This window comes from Pelobates fuscus, chromosome 6 (assembly GCF_036172605.1).
Source record: "Pelobates fuscus isolate aPelFus1 chromosome 6, aPelFus1.pri, whole genome shotgun sequence".
Taxonomy (NCBI): domain Eukaryota; kingdom Metazoa; phylum Chordata; class Amphibia; order Anura; family Pelobatidae; genus Pelobates; species Pelobates fuscus.
Genome location: NC_086322.1, coordinates 129,599,526 through 129,622,024, shown reverse-complemented (window position 1 = coordinate 129,622,024; position 22,499 = coordinate 129,599,526). Strand labels below are relative to the sequence as shown.

The window sequence follows — 22,499 nt, the reverse complement described above, 5'->3', positions numbered from 1 at the left end:
CCCAGTCTTTTATGTCCTCTGCAGAGTGATTAAAAAATTGCTCCAGTAACATTAGTTGCAAAGCATCCTCCAGAGTGGTTGCTTGGCAGCCCTTCATCCAATTGCGGGCCGCCCGTTGTAGCCGAAAAGCCCATTCCATATGGGAATCTCTCCCAGTCTTCCTCAGCTCTCTAAATTTTTTTCGGTATGCCTCCGGAGTTACAGCATATCTGGCCAACAAAATGTCTTTTACTTTTTCATAATTATGTATGTCCCCCTCAGGTACTGCTCGCAGCGCCTCGGCTGCTCTACCTGACAATTTACTGCTAATGACTGCAGCCCATTTCGTGGAGTCTAATCCCTCCAGTGCCCATTGACGTTCAAAGTCTTGCAAGTAACTGTCAATTTCCATCTCATTGTCATTAAACGATTTAAAGGCTGCATAATTTACCTTCTTTGGTATCTCCCCAGTACTTCCCGGGGAGTGCAGTAAATCTCCTTGTGCCGGCCTGTCCCGGTCCTCTCGCTCTTTTTGCGCTTGTCTGGCTTGTGCCATGACCTGCAAAAGCGCCTCTGTAGTTGGGTTGGGTCCCAATAGACTGACCATCCATCGGATGTCCTTTTGCATCACGGTTTCTTCCTCTTGATCCATCTCTGTATTACTGGTATTATCGCTCTGTATTAATTCCGCAATTAACGTGGCTTTTGTCTTGTTACTTGCCACTCTGCCTCGAGCTTCCAGTAAATCCTTTAGTGTGGTTCTTTTAAGTAGCTGGTACTGCTGAGCCATTCATTCCCTTGCTTGGTTTGTAACGTCCATTCGGGATACGAATCCCTCCGCTTGCCACCAGTTGTAAGGAAACCAAGTTTAGACAAACCGCGTTCGGTAGTTTCCTCCCGAAAGGTCAGAGTCTAAGGTAGTGCGAGCTTGCTTCGATAGTTACAGGAAACGAAATCCATACGGAATAAAACAGCTGCATAAGATAATTCCCTTGTTACAGCATACGAATTCCAAATAACAGTCAGAGTCCAGGTTCAGGATACAAGTAGAACTAACGTTTATTCACACACATGGCTTTTTATGCAGGTCCCCATGCAAGGGGACATCCCACAGGGAGGAGTAACATTTATCCAATCCCGAACAGTAAAAATATAAAACACACCCAATACAAACAGGCAGTTCCCTCCCCTAGTCCTGGAGATAATCAGGTCTGATATAGTAACAACCTAATTATCTCCAGGCTGAAAATTCACTATTTTCCCCAATTTCTGGAACACCCCTTTATACCTGGGGTATCCCCACAAATACTATATCCCCTGATAGCCCCGATCCGGGTGACCAACATATCCAAATTTCACCCGGATCGGTTCAGGGGTTCGCAAAAAGTATGGAAGTCCTTTGTGACCGGTTCACTGTGGGCGGACTGCCCAAAATAGTTCCAGAGGTTCGTGTGGTTTTGCCGGTCACTTCAGAAAAAGGGAAAAAATGCATAAAAGTACCGAATGAATTCCCCTGGCTCCTAGCAGCGATTGTTCCCCTCATTCGTGTGCATATTTGTACCGAATAGCGCTCTCCTAGCTAATCGGTATCACTAGTTCCAGCGTTCGTATGATTGAGACCGGTGTTTGGGAAGTCGAGTGTCCGATTTTAGTTCCAGACACTCGACGACCAAGTCCCGCTGCCTTTGTTTGGCGAAAAAAAGATGGCCGCGGTTTTCTCTGCCACGTGGCGTTCGGCAGTACGAACGCTGACCGCACACATAGAGGGTGAAAGTGATGCCGGCTTTGAAGTTAAGTGAGCCAGGGGTGGTCTCTGTTCGGCAGTCCCATCTGCCGAATGAAAAATACACAAAAAAACAAGAACTATGCAACAAAATATCGAATAATATAGTCATTTCTTCACAGTCACATCTTGCTCTGTTCTGTGGAGATGTCTGGCCTTGGCTTCTGGTATCCAGTACTCTTGTTACAATTCTTGTTTAGTTTTTCTTGGTTTTCTATTCCTTGTCTGGTTTTCTTTATGCTGGGATTTCTGGGTTCATTCCTATAGTCCGTCCCTGGATATCCCAGTCTCTTCGATTCATTTAAATGTTTGTTTTATTTGCCACACCCGTTTGTTTTCCATCATTCCTTTTGGTTCCAGCCTGGACCTGCAGCAGTGTTTCAAGTCTCTGCCCTTTCTTGCAGGTAAGTGCTATAAATGTCTTCTTTGTTTTTTTTAGCATACATTAGGCAGTGTAGGACCTGCCAGATATGGGGTACATTGGCGTTGTTGGCAGGCTTATGCAATGTATGATCATATAATGTAACTAAATCCCCATGATTTCCATATATAGTGCTTAGTTATTTCTCCTCTTGTTTTGCCTATGTTATCTTGTCTTGTTTTAGTTTGTATACCCAGTCCATGTACAGTCCTGTCCAGTCATGCCCATGTTATGTTCATGTTTTCCTCATGTCTTGTGTATATGTTCTGGGTTTAGCTTACTATCTTTCTCTGGTTATGGGTTCTATTAGTTCTGTCTTGTTTTCATGTCTGGTGCCTATCTCTAGTCTTGCCTTGTTTCTAGTACTGGATACAATCTTGCTGCAGAGCCTCCCTATTCAGCTCCTGTGAGGTCTGCTTAATTTCCAAGCTCCTAGTTCCTGGTATCTGCTGAAGCTGATTCAGGGTCTTGGTATGTGGCTGCACAAATGCTGGTGCTCAACACCAGGGGGCGTGCGGTTACCCTGCACCAGACCCTGCTAATCCACCTCCACATTGTGACTCCTACTCTGAACATCAGGCATACTGGGTCCCGGTCCACGCACCAGCGTCCGGACAGGGTCTGGGTCCCGGGCACCGGACTGCCACCCTGACACCTGACAACCCAGGCCGAAAGTCCAGATAATTTAATTTGCTAGCACTGTATTTAACCCTGTAACTTTCCATGACACCCTAAAATCTGTTAATGGGGGTTACTGTTTTACTCGGGAGACTTCGCTGATGTTACGCTACTAGGGGTGATTTGGATTGGAACTCAACAGCAGCTTGTAATCTCCCTAATTACAATAGTGAAGAAATGGAGAATCCTTAAGTATCAATACTGTAGCTTTTAAGAAAAGAGAGAATCACTGATAACTTGATTCAACCGAAGTTTTAATAAGTGTTAAACTTAAATGAATTGCATTTAGGCAATAATCCAATAAGAAGAAGTGCAAGTAATCAACAACACAAAGTTCATTATTAAGTATTTCTTCAGAGATGCATTAAGTAACATTAGTTCATGAGAATAATCTTCAATAGGAACATAATTAGCTAAGAATTAGTAGCTAAGAATATTTGCAAAGTGTGATAGAATTTATCTCGATTCCAAGGCTCAAGCTTATAGGTGTCATATAATGATATCCTGTATTAAAATTGGCTAACTTGGAATCAGGATTGATTGCTTGATGCTTGAACAACACTTAAGACCATATATGTCTAAGTCTCGGGAGCAGAGAGCCCCCACCCAAGATGTCTCTACTCTAATCTTGTTGTTCTCTCTTACCCAGAAACTTATTTGTTATGTATACATGGCGCTCATTCCTATGTCTTATCCTATGTCCTATTCCTATGTCTTATCTGTATTCCCTTGCTATTTTTGTTCTAAGAGTATTTGCACGTAAGCACTTACTTTTTAAATGTATAAAACCCAGCTGATGAATAAAAAACGTCAGAGGCTTATTTTGAATACCAACAGGTGTCTGGTGTCTAATTCTTGCTTCTCCGAGTGCACTTGTAACAACAATTTGGGTTTCCTCTGAATATAACAAAGATCAACATTCTGATCCACAACAATTTGGTGCCGTGACCCCGGGATCAGACGAATCCAGTTCATCCGGACCCAGAAGGGTTGGCTAGGAGCCCAGACGGTTAATCAGCTGCAGCGGGTAAGAAAAAGCTTTTATTTTTCTACCTATAAATGATTTAGACTCTCTGGTGCTCTTTGAGACCCCGGTCCGGGTGGGTAAGGATTTTAAAAACGTCTGATCTAAAGAACTTGGTTTCTGTGGTATTATGGTTATATTCAGGTGGAGGTTGTGTTATGTCTTGTGAAAGGAATCTTGAGATAGTGGAATAGAACTGTGGGTTGTAAGTTATTTTTAATGTTTGCCTTGTCATTTGTTTTATAATTTGAGTTAGAATCCTCCAAGGGCAGATCTCCTGATCTGTGTTTAGAAGACAGAACTGTGAAAATTACACTGCAGCGGTCATAAGTGTTTAAATACACTGTTATTGTACAGTTTGTCTTGTGTAAGGAAGTAATTAACCCTTACAAGTTTTAAGATGGGTAGCTCTGAAAGTACCCAAGGGGGATTTACGGCTTTGACTATTGTCAAGCATCACAAAGGACAAGGAGCAATTAAGAATGTTAAGAGGTTACTTAAGAAAGCTGGCATGCCCTCAGAGGGCACTCTAGACCCACATATATGGAGTGAATTTATGGCAAATTACAGAGGTTGGTTAGAAGATAATAACTTAGTAGAAGTTGCACAAATGGCATGATACTGCTGTTGAATTAACTAAATGTGGTTGTAGAGAAACCACCAGGAAAGGTGTACCATATTATCAATGTTTTGGACCTCTAGGGTCCCAGAGTAGGCAGGATCCTGGGAAAAATCTTGTAAACCCACCCCTTTACCAGGATAATGCAGGGACTCCTTTGGTCCCTAAAGGACAGGCGCTTTCCCTTTTACAGAGATCAAAACCTCTCTTTCCAGTAATATTACGCAGTGGGACTTCATATGGTCCCCTAGCAGCCCCTGTAAGACCTATGGGTTCATTAGAGCAGGCAGATAGCCCAGACTTAAAGGAACCCCTAGTTGCCCCCATAGATACCCCAGTGGGGCCATTAGCTCCACAATTTTCTACTCCAATGATACCCAAAGTTGAGAGCATGTACCATGAGAACAGACAGCCGAGCTCAAGTATCAAATACTGGGAAGAATATAAGCCCTGGACACCCAGTGAACAACTGGCAATAATACAGCAGCTGGCAGATGTTGAAAAGGCCCCCTTAGCTCTAGTTCAGTCTCTATCCACAATTCAAGCTACTTACCAGTGTACTTGGATGGATTTAAAACAGATTGTGGCACTAAAAGCTGGCCCCATTTTGGCTAGAATAATTGCTAAATATACTGATGCCCATGAAGATAACCTCAGAAAAAGCAACATGCAAACAGATGAATGGTTTAGAACCAAGTCTGCATCTGGAGCATGCTATGTCACTGCAATAAGAGAATGGGCTAAGGTAAAGACAGAGGAACTAGCCCATAAATTAGGAGATATATTACAAGGGAAAGATGAACCTGTAGAAACATTTTTCACCAGACTACAGATGGCTTGGGAGGCATTGGGTTACACAGATATTGAAACCACTTCGACCAGACTGCTTATTAACTGCTTCATGGATGGTATCCACATACCCATAAGGACTGGTCTCCAAAATGCTAGACCTGAGTGGAGAAGTTTAACCTATGGTGATCTGGTGAAGGTGGCTAGGGGAGTGGAAGCTAATCTAAATACTAGAAAGAGGAGCACACCTCTAATGGCTGTAACTGTCCCTAGAGCTGACGGAGACAGAAGGCAGGTAGAATGCTGGAATTGTGGCAGGAAAGGACACATTAAACGTAACTGCAAGTGTCCTCCTAAAAATAGAAAACCCCAGGATTCTAATGATAACTCCCAAGACAGCCAACCACCTCCACCACCTCCCCCTCCCCAATAGGAAATTCGCAAACCAGTGTCCCTACATATTATAAATATCACTGACTCTGCAGGACCCTCACCCATTTTCGATGTTACACTACCTGGGGGACCGAATAGTCCCTTTCCTGTTGGACACTGGCGCTGCTAAATCGATGTTACAGGAAAAATATGTGTTCCCGTATGAGAAATCTAATGATGTATTATCATATGTAGGGGTGGATGGTATCGAAAATGACATTCCCCTTACCCACAAGCTGAAATTGAAGCTACACGACTCTACTGCCCTTGTGACAAGGCTACTTGTCAGCCCTAATGCCCCTGTTAATCTACTAGGCAGTGATATACTGTCTGCTCTTAGTGCAAATATCCAGTATAGCCCCACTGGAAAAGTAACATTGTCTGTGCCTTTAGAGGACAAACAAATGATATCTCTTTCAAATGTTCTGGCAACTCTCACTATGCCCAGCCATGTGCCAGAACCTACCATTGACTTGTCCTCAGTCCCTGATTCCTTATGGGCTACAGGGAAGACAGATACAGGCAGACTCTCTGTGCCCCCAGTCAAGGTGAATCTCCTGCCCGGAGCCAAACCTCCATACCAAAAACAATACCCCCTAAGCCCAGCACAGGAAGATGCTATTTCGCAATCTGTGCAAGAGTTTCTGCAGGCAGGGGTAGTTGTCCAGACCACCTCCCCTTGTAACACACCATTGTACCCAATTAAGAAAAAGCAAGAGAAAGGTAAACCTGTGGTTTACCGTATAGTACATGATTTGAGGGCAATTAATGCTGTAACTGAACTGATTGCCCCTAATGTTCCCAACCCACACTCCTTGTTGGCACAAATACCACCTTCCTCTAAGGTATTTACTGTTATTGACTTGGCAAATGCATTTTTCAGTGTCCCCCTGGATCCCGACAGTCAGTTTTTATTTGCATTTACACATAAACACAAACAGTACACTTGGACAGTATTGCCACAGGGCGCACAAAACTCACCCACTATGTACAGCATGGCAATGGCCCAGATTCTTGAAGAATGGGAGAGGCCAAATAATGTAATTTTATTGCAGTATATCGATGACCTACTCCTGTGTTGCGATAATATGGAATCTTGTATTGTAAACACCCTCTCCTTGCTGAAATTCCTGGCAAAAGCAGGCTGTAAAGCGTCAAAAACGAAACTGCAAGCTTGTGTAGAGAAAGTTATTTTCCTAGGACATTGCATTTCCCAGGGCATAAAACATCTCACAGAGAGTAGAAAGACTGCAGTTCAAAATATTAAACCCCCCCGCAGCTTAGCCCAGCTTCGCACGTATCTCGGTTTGATATCTTACTGTCGTCCTTGGCTGCGTTCAGTAGCTATCTACATGCAACCACTGTATGATTGTCTTGCCAACGAAAACAAACCATTTAAATTAAACCATGCGGCAGAAAATGCCTTCTATACACTTAAGATACTGGTAACGTCAGCTCCAGCACTGGGTCTCCCAGATTACAGAAAGAATTTTAACCTGTTCTGTACTGAGCAATCAGGTTATGCTACATCTGTCCTTACACAGGACCATGGTGGTAAACAAAGACCAATAGCTTACTACTCCACCAGATTGGACCCTGTTGCCAGGGGTGCCCCCTCATGTGTTAGGGCAGTGGCGGCTGTTACTGCCCTCCTGGACAAAGCCACTGATATTGTTTTAGATAATCCGGTGACCATATACACACCACATGATATCAACAGCATACTGTCACAAGTTCAACCAAAACACATACATACTGCAAGGCATCTCAGAATGCAATGTGCCTTGCTTATGCCACCTAATGTTACTCTTAAAAGGTGTATGGTAATAAATCCATCTACATTACTTCCCCTGGATTTAAAAGAGGGGAGTGGGAATGGTACTTGTACTTCTGATCTTTTTGTAAATTCACTTTCACCAGATGAGTTAGCTGATGCCCAGGTACCCCATGATTGTGCAGCACTAATGGCACAAGAAACAGCAGGTTTTTTGCATGTAACTGATTCTCCATTATCTAATGCAGATTTTGAGTTTTTTGTAGATGGTTCCAGATATGCTGATGAGAAGGGTAATTTCCACACTGGATATGCTGTAGTCTCTGCACATGAGATAATAAAAGCTGAACCACTCGCTCCTCACTGCTCTGCACAGGAGGCAGAGCTGAAGGCACTCGCTGAAGCGTGTAAAATGGCTTCTGGTAAGACTGCTAATATTTTTACAGACTCTCGCTAGGCTTTTGGTATAGCCCATGATTTTGGCCCTATTTGGCGGGCTCGTGATTTTCTCACCTCAGCAGGAACTCCAATCAAGAATTCTGAAGCCGTGAGTGCACTTATGGACGCTATCCTGTTACCCACTCAAGTAGGCATCATCAAGGTGGCAGCTCACGTGAAGATCACAGATGAAATTTCAAGAGGAAACCACAGAGCAGACGAAGCTGCCAAGCAAGCAGCAATTCAAGTTCATCCCTCTAAAGGTAAAACCTTCCTACAAGTTGTTCTTACAGATGACGCCGTTGACTACAATATACTGTTGAGCTTACAAAGACAGGCAAGCAAGGAAGAACATGACCTCTGGAGGAAACAAGATGCAGAACCTGATGATGACAAAATGTGGAGAAAAGGTAAAAGACTGTGTTTGCCACGAGTATTGTACCCCATGATGGCCCAGATTGCCCATGGACCTACACATCTATCCAAGATGCACATGAACAGCTTAGTAAACACCCATTGGGTAGCACCCGGATTTACTGTTGTAGCAGCTAAACACACCCAAGCTTGCATGATTTGTGCTAGAAACAATCCAGGACAGGCTGTCAAAACACCGAGTAAGCACACACCAAGGCCACTTTACCCGTTTCAAAGACTGCAGATAGACTATATTCAACTACCTAAGGTAGGAGTGTATGAATATGTGTTGGTGTGCATTGATCTCTTTTCAGGTTGGCCAGAGGCCTACCCAGTGTCGAAAGCCACAACAAAGATAACAGCGAGTAAGCTTCTGAAGGAACTGGTATGTAGATATGGAGTACCTGAAGTGATTGAAAGTGACAGAGGTAGCCATTTCACTGGGGAAATAATGCAAGAAATTATGAAAGCCTTAGGGATCAGTCAGGCCTTCCACACCCCTTATCACCCCCAGAGTAGTGGGAAAGTAGAAAGGGCAAATGGCACCTTAAAGAACAAGATTGCAAAAGCCATGCAAGACACAGGGAAGCCCTGGACTGAATGCCTTCCCCTAGCACTCTTTTCTATGAGATTCACCCCCAATTCCAGACATGGCCTATCCCCTTTTGAGATCCTGTTTGGATGTGCCCCAAAGACAGGCCTCTATTTTCCCCAAACCCTCCAGATGCAGCATGGTAGTATGACTGCCTATGTTCAGGCCCTACACCAAAGATTAGACAAGGTGCATAAACAAGTCTTTGATTCTATTCCAGATCCAGACTCTGACTCTGCAACTCACAAACTGCAGCCTGGTGATTGGGTGGTGATAAAGAGGCATGTGAGGAAAGGACTTGAACCACGCTTTGACGGTCCATTCCAAGTGCTCTTGACTACGGCTACCTCGGTAAAACTAGAAGGAAAAGCCACGTGGATACACGCCAGTCACTGTAAACAAGTCACTCCGACTGATCCACCAACATGAAGCTGTTCATATCCTTTACCATATTATGCTCTGTTCAGATATGCTACTCTGACTTGAGACCAGAAAATAATAATGCATGGCAGGAAAATATATGGTTGCAGATAGCAAAGGCTTTAAATTTAACCTCCTTTTGCCTCAACCCTCTCCTTAGTACTGAAAACGCCATAGAATCTTGTCTTATAGCTGTCCCCACACCAATCTCACTGTTGAGGAAGTACCTACATACCCATAGACCCCATAAATCTCTACAACTATATTCTTATGCCTTCAAACCACTGGTAGGCATGCCCCCCCTATCCCTGAAGACAATTAATGTGACAGGCGCTGAACTATGTTGGTCTTTTTCATGTAATTGTTCAAGAGACCCTAATACTGAATCCCTGTTTTGCCCCACATGGTGGAAAAATACCACGAATTGTAGAGCCCTGAGCACCACTATGAATTGTACCAAAACTCACCAAGTTATGAGTTACCACTACAATGTCTATCTTCCTAAAGGATGGACTTTCTCCTGTGGAAATATTACTTATGCTTATGTCCCAGGTAACATTACAGGAGGTCCCTGTGCAATTTCTCGACTAACCATGACCATGTTTTCCAAATCTGACCTGATCACTAAAACCACCCAACTACACAAACTGCTGAGAGACAGGAGAGATGTTAAAAACACCCTTACTTCTGATTGTAACTCTGAAATCACTCTCTTATCCAAAGCCGAATACTCTGCCCTAGCGTACACCTTGGTAGGAGTCCCAGGCTTAGCACTGTATAATACCCGAGTAGTTAATGCTGTAGCCTGTTCCCTTGCAAAAGGTTTAAATGCCACTTCACAGGCCCTAGAAGAGCTACTTATGGACAACCAGGCAAATAAGAAGGCAATCCTTGAGAATAGAGCAGCCATTGACTACTTACTAATGAAACATGACTTAGGATGTGAAGCTATTGAAGGTATGTGCTGTTTTAACCTATCTGACCATGGCACTATGATCCATAAACATATAAAAGATTTACATGACTTAGTACAGGATATCAAACAAGATAACGGCTTCTTTGAGGATTGGGATTGGACATTTGGGCTAGGAACATGGTTGACTTTACTAATTAAGAAAATTTTGTACTTTTTGCTATTAGCTATATTTGTCATTATGGCTATTTTTCTAACCTTTAGATTTTTTTCATGTCTACTAACCTCTCTATGTAAAAGCAAACCTACTGTTGGTCGTACCTTAACTTACATTCCAGCTCCGACCTCGGAAAGGTTTTATGATGTTACCTCGCCTAACAAATGAAGGAATTCTCCTCCGCTGATTCTGGTGGTCGCTCAGTCCAAGGGAACCGTGGTGAAGCAATAAATGAAAGTCCCACAGGCTTTGGCTAGCAGGCCTGGATATACCTTGGACATTTGGGTGACCCTTGGATCAAAAGAGGGGATTGTGATAGAATTTATCTCGATTCCAAGGCTCAAGCTTATAGGTGTCATATAATGATATCCTGTATTAAAATTGGCTAACTTGGAATCAGGATTGATTGCTTGATGCTTGAACAACACTTAAGACCATATATGTCTAAGTCTCGGGAGCAGAGAGCCCCCACCCAAGATGTCTCTACTCTAATCTTGTTGTTCTCTCTTACCCAGAAACTTATTTGTTATGTATACATGGCGCTCATTCCTATGTCTTATCCTATGTCCTATTCCTATGTCTTATCTGTATTCCCTTGCTATTTTTGTTCTAAGAGTATTTGCACGTAAGCACTTACTTTTTAAATGTATAAAACCCAGCTGATGAATAAAAAACGTCAGAGGCTTATTTTGAATACCAACAGGTGTCTGGTGTCTAATTCTTGCTTCTCCGAGTGCACTTGTACCAACAATTTGGGTTTCCTCTGAATATAACAAAGATCAACATTCTGATCCACAACAATAGCAAGAACAGTTCATAGTGAATAAGCATGATAGGAGTGGTCCTTCATGAGATTAGTAACTTGAAGCACTGAATGTAATTGCAAAGCAACAGACAGTTCATAGTGAATAAGCATGATGGGAGTTGTCCTTCATGAGATTTGTAACTTTTAGCAATGAAGATTTGAGTAAGCAAACATTAGTTCATTAATAAATGATATTGTAGCCAAATAGCTGAAAGATATACTTAAGGTTAATATGGGTAGTCCTCCAATAGTTCAGAGATATGGTCCACTTGTAAAGTAGCAAAGTATCCTTTCTTCAGTAATCCTTTATGGCATGCAGCAATCCTTGCATTTGCTCAAAGGCTGGAACGGCTTGTGTGAGCTTGTGAAGAGGTAAGTCTGGTGGAAGTAGCTCCCAGTAGCTGAGCCTGTGGAGCCCATGGTCTCGCGGAGGCAGCTCACACGTTAGCTCACACAATCAATCACCAAGCACCCTCTCTCTGGCCCAGTCTCCCTAAATACCGTCAGAGCTGTGTCAGAGGGGGGCGGGGTCCGGCTCCTCACCGCTGAGTGCCAAACCCAGAAGTGTTACTCCATGACAGGACCCCCCACCTAAGTAGCTCTCTCCGGGTGCTATTACCTCGGTTTATGAGGGTACCTCCTGCGAAAGGCAGTAATCAACTTTGATGCATGTATTTCAGAGGAATTCTCCCATGTGTTATCTTCTTCTCCATAACCCTTCCATTTAATAAGGTATTGTAAGTTACCTCTATGAAGTCTGGAGTCAAGAATTTTCTCTATTTCATATTCCAATTCTCCTTGTACTTCAATGGGGTCAGGCTTCCACAATTGTTCCCTATGGAAGGGATCTGGGAGAAAAGACTTTAGGAGTGAAACATGAAATACAGGATGCAATTTAAGTGATGGAGGAAGTTTCAATTTTACAGCATTTTCATTAACAATGGATTCAATTTGAAAAGGTCCAAGAAAAAGAGGACTTAGTTTCTTAGAAGGACGGTTAGTAGAAATATTTTTGAAGATAGCCAGTGTCACCAATTTTATATTTAGGAGGAGCTTTCCTTTTAATATCATAATTCCTTTTATATAATGATATAGAACTTTCAAGGTTTTTCTTTAATTGCTTGAACAATGAAGACATTTCCATATTTTGAGAAGAAACCATTGGATTAGAAGTTTTCTTGGGAACTTCAGGGAACAAGGAGGGATGGAATCCATAATTTGAAAAGAATGGCGTCATTTTGCTGTTTGTATGTATGGAATTATTATAGGCAAATTCAGCCATGGGTAACCAATTACTCCAGTCATCTTGTAAATACGTACAGTAACAACGAAGGTATTGTTCCAGACATTGATTGACTCGTTCTGTTTGGCCATTTGTTTGCGGATGGTATGCTGAAGAAAGTTTATGTTGGATTTGAAGTGAAGAACACATTTCCTTCCAAAAATGTGAAGTAAATTGAGAACCTCTGTCTGAGATTATTTCTTCAGGAAATCCGTGTAATTTGATTATCTTGTCAATGAAAACTTTGGAAAGTTCAGGAGGATGAGGGTAACTTTGTCAAAGGAATGAAATGTGACATTTTTGTGAAACGGTCTACGACAACAAGGATGGTGGTGTATTTCTGAGAAGGAGGGAGTTCCACCATAAAGTCCATGGAAATAGACTGCCAAGGTCTTTCGGGTACTGGCAATCCAGTCAATAATCCATAAGGAAGATGACGTTCCACTTTTGACCGTTGACATACTGGACAAGACTTAACATAGGATTCAATGGCTTTGTCTTGACGAGGCCACCAATATTGTCTAGTAGAGAGTTCAAGTGTCTCTTTTATTCCAGGATGTCCAGCAAGGGGAGAATCATGAATTAATTTTAAGAGGTTCTTTCTGAGTTTTGGAGGAATGTAAATTCTATTTTTGAAATAAAAGATTCCATCTTTTTTGAACAATTTAGGAGTAGAAGGTAGTTCAAGTTCTTTGTGAGAACTGTTTCAGTTCATCCAATATAGTAGTTGTAAGTTCAATAATTTTATCGTTTGATAATATTGAAAAGGTTTTCTTTTCTGAAGCAGGATTAAATGGAATTCTGGAAAGAGCATCAGCTTTTTTGTTACGAGATCCAGGTCTATAAACTATTCGAAAATTAAACCGATCAAAGAAAAGGTTCCATCTTATTTGCCTGGAAGACAAAGTTTTATTTGAATGGAGGCATTCTAGATTCCTGTGGTCAGTGTAAACAATGATAGGAATTTAATTTCCTTCTAGAAGGTGACGCCAATTCTCAAAAGCTACTTTAATACCTAACAATTCTTTTTCTCCAATATGATGGTTCTTTTCTGCTGAGGTTAAGGATCTTGAGAGAAAAGTGACAGGACGGAGAGAATCTTGAGGGTTCTTTTGCTGAGAAAGAACTGCTCCAATAGCATTTTCAGAAGCATCTACTTCTAGGACATAAGGATATGAAGGATTTGGAAGGTGTAGAACAGGAGCAGATGTAAATCTGTTTTTTAATTCATCGAAGGCTTCTTGGGCATTGCTATTCCATCTAAAGGGATGTTTGTTTCCGGTAAGGGCATGGAGAGGATGGGCTACATTAGAATTAGCATTACAGAGTCCAAATGGCATAACCAAATATTCAAACAGGCCATATCTAGTACAGAAAGCAGTCTTCCATTCATCATCCTTTTTGATCCTAATTAGGGTATAAGCTCCTAGGAGATCAAGTTTAGTAAAAATAGTTGTTGTGCGTAATCTTTCAATTAGTTAAGAAATCAAAGGTAGAGGGTAGCGTTTTTTTACTGTAATTTTATTTAAAGCACGGTAATCAATTTTATAACAGGACAGGAGGCTTCATATTTTGCATAATCTTTCTTTACTAAAACTCCAGCAGCACAGGTTTAACAATTAAGTTTAGTGAAAAAAACATTGCCATGGGGTATAAAAGGCCCTTCCTCTTGCATCATTTCCTCTTTCTTTGCTGCTCCAGTCAGACAGGTCAGAGTATTTTATTCTCTGCTATTGAATTTACATTTACTCTGTCAGAGTGTCCTTTCTCTGCTCATACTTACTATTGAATTTACATTTACACTGTCAGAGCTTCTTTTCTCTGCTCATTCTTACTACTGAATTTACATTTACTCTGTCAGAGCTTCCTTTCTCTGCTCATACTTACTGTTGAAGTTACATGTACTCTGTCAGAGCTTCCTTTCTCTGCTCATTCTTACTATGGAATTTACATTTACCCTGTCAGAGCTTCTTTTCTCTGCTCATACTTACTGTTGAATTTACATTTACACTGTCAGAGCTTCCTTTCTCTGCTCATACTTACTGTTGAATTTACATTTACTCTGTCAGAGCTTCCTTTCTCTGCTTATTCCTACTATGGAATTTACATTTACTCTGTCAGAATCTTGTATTCTCTGCCCAATCTTACTATGGTTTTACATTCACACGGGGTTTGATGGATTGTGTCTATATTTGATTATCACTATTTATTTTCTTAAATTTTTCCCTTTCTCCCCTATATCCCCACCTGTACTACCTTTGCTTCCCTCTCACTATCTCCCTGTCATTCATTTCGCGATCGCGGCAAGTTACCACGATAGCTCTAATCAAACCAGGGACTGGGGCATTGGTTAGGGTCAGCGGGAGGGGGAGTGTGGGAATCCGCGTTACCGGCATTAAGACTTGCACGCGAACGGCGGCCATTTTGGGTATCGCAGACCGCGAGATCCAGGGCGGCCAGCCACCTTCCCAGACCGTGATTCACACGGTCTGGAATGCTCTCATTTCTCCTACAGGGTTTTTCAATGCCTGTCAGGAGCTGTGATATACATAGCACCATGTGTATATGTGTGTGTGTGTATATTTATATATATATATATATATATATATATATATGTATGTGTGTATGTATATATGTATGTATATATATGTATGTGTGTATATATATATATGTGTATGTATGTGTATATATAGATGTTTCACAATGTATTTCATGCATTAGGTTAGCTCAATGGGCTAATACACTAGCAGTACACTGTCCATATCTTATGGTTCACAGGCTCTATCCCCACTGAAGTAGATAAAATAGGAATCACCTATTTGGGTAACCAGAGAATGTGTTCGCGATTTTATATCTTGTGATCTATTAATTTCTGTGTATTTTTCGTATCCATGCTGGCGGGCCGCAACTGCTAGCCGCGCTGTCGTTTGGCGCGAACGGTGGCCATCTTAGATCTCGCACCTGCGAGACCCACGACTGCCATTTGCGCCCCTAGCGGTTATGACTCACGCGTTGGATATGTATAGTTAAGTATTTCCATTAAACAATAATTTACTGTGGAACATTGCTGATAACAAACTGCACTGTACATTAACCATTACACTGCTGCAGAGTGTCTATACAGAGGTGACCCCTCTCAGTTGGGGGTGAACCCCACTCACGCTCCTGCCAATACCATAACAGGAGTGACCCCCTATGCTGGGTGACCCCCAAGCGGAGCCATACAGCACTCGGTGCAGGATTTATTCAGGGGTGACCCCCCTTTCAGATGGGGTGACCCCCCACAGGCTCAAAGAGACACAGTGCACGCAGGTTCAACATCCTGCCATACACTAACAAGATGACTCTATGCAGTGAATATCAGACACCCACACTACGACTGGGGTGATCCACGCACCTCCTTACCAAGGAGTGAGGAAATTGCAAATGTACAGGCTCCACAATTCATATATTGTTGGGTGAACCCCAAACCAAACAGGCCCTCCACCCTTGACGGGTGCGGCCCACTTATACGACCGCTCATCCCGGTCGCACAGAGGGTGACCCCCCTCTTCAGGCCACTCGACCCCTTGCGACCTGAGGGTCTCGGGTCAGATAACACTGGGTGACCCCCAGTCATTAGTGGAAGCCGACTGTACTACTACTCATGTACTTCAGTACCTGACATTCTCCTGTCTTTCACAGAGAGGAATACTCCACTACTTCATGTTGAGTGACTCACCACAATCACCACCATCTGACTTCCAGTCAATGATAAATTTGGCGGTGGCTGCCTCAGTGGAGAAGGCTATTGCCACTGGTGCAGATCCCGAAAACAGACACCGACACCGCAACGGCCACCGAAACGGAAGACACTGACTTCCTTAGAGAAGTCCCCAGAATAAAACTATCCAAACTTTATTTTATGTGCACTTTATTATTGGGGCGACTCCCCTTACTACTGGGGTGACCCCCACACTCAAAGATGGGCATTCACCAATGGATTACTGTGCACTTTTTTATTGGGGTGACCCCTTTATAGGAGGCGACCCCCACAGGCTCAAGTGTCACAGTGCAAGCAGGCTCATCCCCTGCTATACAATTAAGAGTCACAGTACAAGCAGGCTCATCCCCTGCTATATCATTAAGAGTCACAGTGCAAGCAGGCTCATCCCCTGCTACATCATTAAGAGTCACAGTGCAAGCAGGCTCATCCCCTGCTATACAATTAAGAGTCACAGTACAAGCAGGCTCATCCCCTGCTATATCATTAAGAGTCACAGTACAAGCAGGCTCATCCCCTGCTATATCATTAAGAGTCACAGTGCAAGCAGGCTCATCCCCTGCTATATCATTAAGAGTCACAGTGCAAGCAGGCTCATCCCCTGCTATATCATTAAGAGTCACAGTGCAAGCAGGCTCATCCCCTGCTATATCATTAAGAGTCGCAGTGCACGCAGGCTCACCCCCTGCTATATCATATGTATATATGACTCTATGCATGGTACCCACAATACGACTAGGGTGATCCACATACTCCTCACTGAGGAAGGGGAAATATTTTGCAGTAATCAGGCTCCAACACTCGTCTGCGGACTTCTGTGCACTTTATTATTGGGATGAACCCCTTTACTACTGGGGTTATTCCCCCACTCGCAGATGCGCATTCCACATGGAACTATGGCCGGAGGTGCTCTAGGTGTCCTAACACATTTACTATGTCCATATATATAGATATATATACCCAACAGACGGAAAGGTCAACAGACGACCTCTCACTCAAGACTTTCAGCCTAGGTTAATTGCAGTGGCAACCTCAATGCAGACAACAATCCCCAATAGGCTGGGTCAGGGTCTTGCAGAGACTGTGAACCATGGTACCCCATCTGCCTATGAATTCATGAGCTACTAGGCCCGGGGCCAAGCACCCATATACAAAGGACAAGTGCAAGTATTCCATCACAGACCCTCCAAATAATTACATCAAGCCTGGGAACAGAACCTCGATGTGCCGGAAAGTTATCCAAACAACATATTAAGGAAATCTCCAGAGACTCCATGGATTTGACCGCTGCACGGTCAGTCAACACACAGAGATCGACGAAATGGGGGTTGCCAGGCCTTCATCCACGATCCATACAATTGTAGCCACAAAACCGAGGACAAGGAGACTGTGTGTTCGACTCCGGGTCGCACGCCCTCACTCACTTCACCCAAACAACAGGATATTACTGAGAAACAGCTATACTCTTACATTTCTCCGGTTTCAATGCTCTCATGGTGTAACCATGGGCTGCAGTCTACCTTGTTATGAAATAAGGAAGCTACCTCTACTCGAGTAGGGAGGCTAGATTACTCCGGATGGCCGAAGGATAGGACATAGGATTCCTCTATACTCCTGGGCTGAACGACCCAGTAGGGTAACTTAGCTCCATGAACTAATGCTCAATCTGGATACCTGGTCGACCATTGGGGGTCGAAGTCCACATCTTCCAATACCACCCCTCTATGGGTACTGGAGGACCACAAATCTCACATATGAGGAAACTTACTTATTTCCAAGAAGCACTGGGCATTCGCTCCAGACGTCCCTGATTAACTCGGGGATAATTTTATGCTCACAGTAGTCGGGAGACTACCATTCTGGCACCATCCTACAGCTTCCCCACACCTAGTTGGGTTCAATCATTAGGATTGGACGGACACATACCCGTCCAGGATAGTCACACCAGGGACCCATTTGTCCATTATGTTTGTTCATCGACGGGACCAAACAAATCAATTCACATGTCTATCATTAAGGTACGACCCATGGTACCCAAGAAACTTTTATAACAGGTCATGGTGCCCTTTGCCACAAGGTAATCCACTACCTCACCTATCTAGACTACAAGACGTTACTTACTACGCACGTAATCGACAATCAACCTCTAGGGTTGGAAGGCTCGCTGCACATACCCCTACCAGATAACCATGATCTGGAGAAGGGACGGCCGGCGTCGAGATTACCGACAACCTACAGCTAGCCTGGGACAGATCCGATAGTTGTATTCTCCTACATTTGGACAATATCTCAGCAACCGACTACACAAAACACCTGGACGGAGTCTGGTATCGGACTCTAATAATATCGGAGGACATTTACCATTTCTAAATTACACGCAGGGTTACCCTACGACTAGGGTTCCCTCAGAAGATTACCTATATCATGAACTGGGTTTCGTGACAACAACTGACAACGGGACTCCTTGGTCACCATCGCATCACGGAGATCTGGGTGACACGCACCTCGCCACTACATCGGAATCGAAGGGGCTCCCGATCCTATTGACTCCATTCTGGGCTATCCACTGCCCTTCCGCTGTCTCCCATTTTACGGACAACCCACAAGATACCATCGGAGACTTTGGCGGCTCATATTCCACTACAGGACTTTTCGTATGCTGCGAGGCGTCATACGCTCCAGAACCAGTATCGGAGTACACTCGGTTATGGGTCTTAGTTGTGGTTCTCTCTATTCCTACGGGTTTGTCCTATGGATTTGGATACTTACTCCAACTAACCCTCGAGGAATCTCACAATCGAGACAGCCTCTCTCTCTCCCTTTGTATACTATACCTTTCACACCAGTTATGGCCACCACCTTTCTGAGTGGGCACGTTGACCATTGCTCATATGGTTGCGGTGATCGATTGGTTATCAGTCATTCGGGTCATGGATGCGTCTTAGACATCCACGATGCATCTTCCTTCGCCGATGTTCATTGGCCGGGTCACGAGAAGAGAATTTCAGGGTGTTCTACTTCCTCGGACTCTTCACACATCCTGTGTTGTTCCATAGCGTTAAAAATGCAAAATATGAAGCCTCCTGTCCTGTTATAAAATTGTAGATTATGCTAGCGCAGTGTACCTATAATCTTAATTTTATTAAGGACAGGAGGCGAGTATTTTCCCACCCTGCTTTTTCCCTCCCTAATTATCATTCCTTGGGTTGTACTTCAATAAAATATTTGAATTCAGGGGGTATGGTTATCTCTTTATTGTGTGGTTTATTTCATATCACATCTTGAAATTACGACTGCTATCTGTTATGATTTCCTAATGCATACAATTTGACTATATTAATGTCTCTATCATAGCTACCTATTTCGGTTAAAATATTCTTGTCTCATCTGATAAATTCCTTTTACGTAAAGTACTACGGAATAAACTGGCGTTTTATAAACAGTAATATTGATTATGCTAATAATAATAATAATGAGGACAAACAGTTCATTTCCAAATCCCTTTCACGTCTTTTGTTTCTTTTCAGTTTGATTCTTCTTTATGGATCAATACATGGGATCGTCTTCGCACACTACGACAATCTTCCAGTCGGGATTTGGATCATTTACAGTCTGATTCTTCGTCGTTATCATTATTTATTGTAATAGCAGAATATGTTTATGGTTATCTCGCACCAAAGAAAGAGGAAATGATGCAAGAGGAAGGGCCTTTTATACCCCATGGCAATGTTTTTTTCACTAAACTTTATTGTTAAACCTGTGCTGCTGGAGTTTTAGTAAAGAAAGATTATGCAAAATACTCGCCTCCTGTCCTTAATAAAATTAAGATTATAGGTACACTGCTCTAGCATAATCTACAATTATAGGACGTATAGTTAGATCTTTGTTTCTTACAAAAAAGATCCCTGAGGCAGCAGGAGATGTAGAAGGTTGTATGAATCCTTTACGGAGATTTTCATCAAGGTACTCTTTAAGAATTCCCAATTCTTTTTCAGAAAGTGGATAGATGTGACCAAAGGGAATAGGAGCACCAGAAATAAGATCAATAGGACAATCATAAATTCTACAAGGAGGTAGAATTTCAGCTTCTTTTTTTACTAAACACATTGGAATAATCTGAGTATTGTTCAGGTATTGAGGTTTCTTGACATAATTGAAGTATAGGAATCTGTGGGAGACAATTATCCTTACAATATTCTGAGTCAAAGGTGAGAGAGAAGGGAGTCCAACGAATGAAGGGGTTATGAGTTTGTAACCAGTTGATTCCTAAGATGATTGGAAAAAGAGGAGATTTTATTATATTAAAAACAAGAAATTCTGAATGGTTATTATTGACAATTGTCCTGATAGGAATTGTTTCATTTTTTATAGGACCAGAGGGAATTAAAGATCCATCAATAACTCTGATGGAGACAAAAGATGCATTTTTCATAAAAGGAATTTTATTGGTTTCAACAAACGAAGAATCTATGAATATACCTGTAGCTCCAGAATCAATAATAGCTTCAGTCTTGATTCTTTCTTTGTCCCATCGTAAAATTAAAGGTACAGCAAACTAATGAGAACAGGAAGAGGGAAGTGTTTTCAGAAGTGAGGTATTAATTTTAAGCCTTCCTTCCTTAAATTTTTGAGTAGTTTTAGTAGAGGACATTCTTGTAAAAGATGTTCCTTAGAAGCACCTTAGAAGCAAAAAATAAGCTGATAAACCCAACTTCCATAGCTTCACTTGGTTGCAAGGGTTTATTAGACATGCGCAAAGGTGGATTGTTTTTTTCCCAAAATGAATTAGAGAGAGCCTTTTCAGCTTTTCGTTCTCTGATTCTTCTATCTATACTGATAGAGAGTTGAATCAATGTATCAAGCGTTGGGGGAAGAATGGTTCTAGATAATTAATCTTTAATTGTTTCAGACAATCCTAAACGGAACTGATTACGTAGAGCTATATCATTCCATTGGGTCTTTTAAATTCAGCTATATAATCCTCCACAGGATGATTTCTTTGTTTTAATAATCTAATAGTAATTTCAGCAGTAGTTTGTTTATTAGGGTCCTCATTGCTTCGTGACATTGCTTCAACAAAATTATCCAAAGAATCCAAAATAGGATCTTCATTTTCCAGAAATGTATGTGCCGAGGACATGGGTTCACCCCTTAAATAGGAAATCATTGAACAGACTCTAATCCTGTCTGTGGGGTACGCCCTAGGTTTAAGAGTAAACAACAATTTGCATGAATTCAAAAATTCTCTATATTTAGAGCGATCTCCATAAACTTTTTCAGGATTGCAGACAGCAGGGTCACTTGAAGAATGTGTAACTTTATTTTGCATTTCTCTAATATAAGAAATAAGTATCCCATTAGCAATTTGCAAATCCTGCATGCCTTGTGTGAGTATTTCAACTCTATGGGTTAATGAGGTAATTTGGGAATTCACTTCTGCTGGTTCCATTTTTAGGCTTCGTGATTCTGTTACGCTACTAGGGGTGATTTGGATTGGAACTCAACTGCAGTTTGTAATCTCCCTAATTACAATAGTGAAGAAATGGAGAATCCTTAAGTATCAATACTATAGCTTTAAGAAAAGAGAGAATCACTGGTAACTTGATTCAACCGAAGTTTTAATAAGTGTTAAACTTAAATATATTGCATTTAGGCAATAATCCAATAAGAAGAAGTGCAAGTAATCAATCAACAACACAAAGTTCATTATTAAGTATTTCTTCAGAGATGCATTAAGTAACATTAGTCCATGAGAATAATCTTCAATAGGAACAATAATCAAGTAGCTAAAAATATTTGCAAAGCAAGAACAGTTCATAGTGAATAAGCATGATGGGAGTTGTCCTTCATGAGATTAGTAACTTGAAGCACTGAATGTAATTGCAAAGCAAGAAACAGTTCATAGTGAATAAGTATTACTTTGCTGCAGAGGGATTTAGATAGACTGGGCACTCAAATGGCAGATGAAATTTAATGTTGAAAAAAGTTATGCACTTCGGCGTAAAGAATACACAAGCAACGTATACCCTTAATGGAAGCGAATTAGGGATAACAACACACGAAAAGGACTTGGGAATTGTTATAGACAACAAACTATGCAACAATGTGCAATGTCAATCAGCAGTGGCCAAGGCCAGTAGGGTATTGTCATGCATG

At 42.1% G+C, this 22,499-nt stretch overlaps 1 protein-coding gene across 1 annotated transcript in view; it reads right to left on the bottom strand.

Moving 5' to 3' along the window:
• The window catches only part of LOC134614455 (TNFAIP3-interacting protein 3-like), a 69,633-nt gene that overhangs the window by 43,328 nt on the left and 3,806 nt on the right, over positions 1–22,499 (bottom strand). The gene's annotated exons all lie outside the window — the stretch shown is intronic.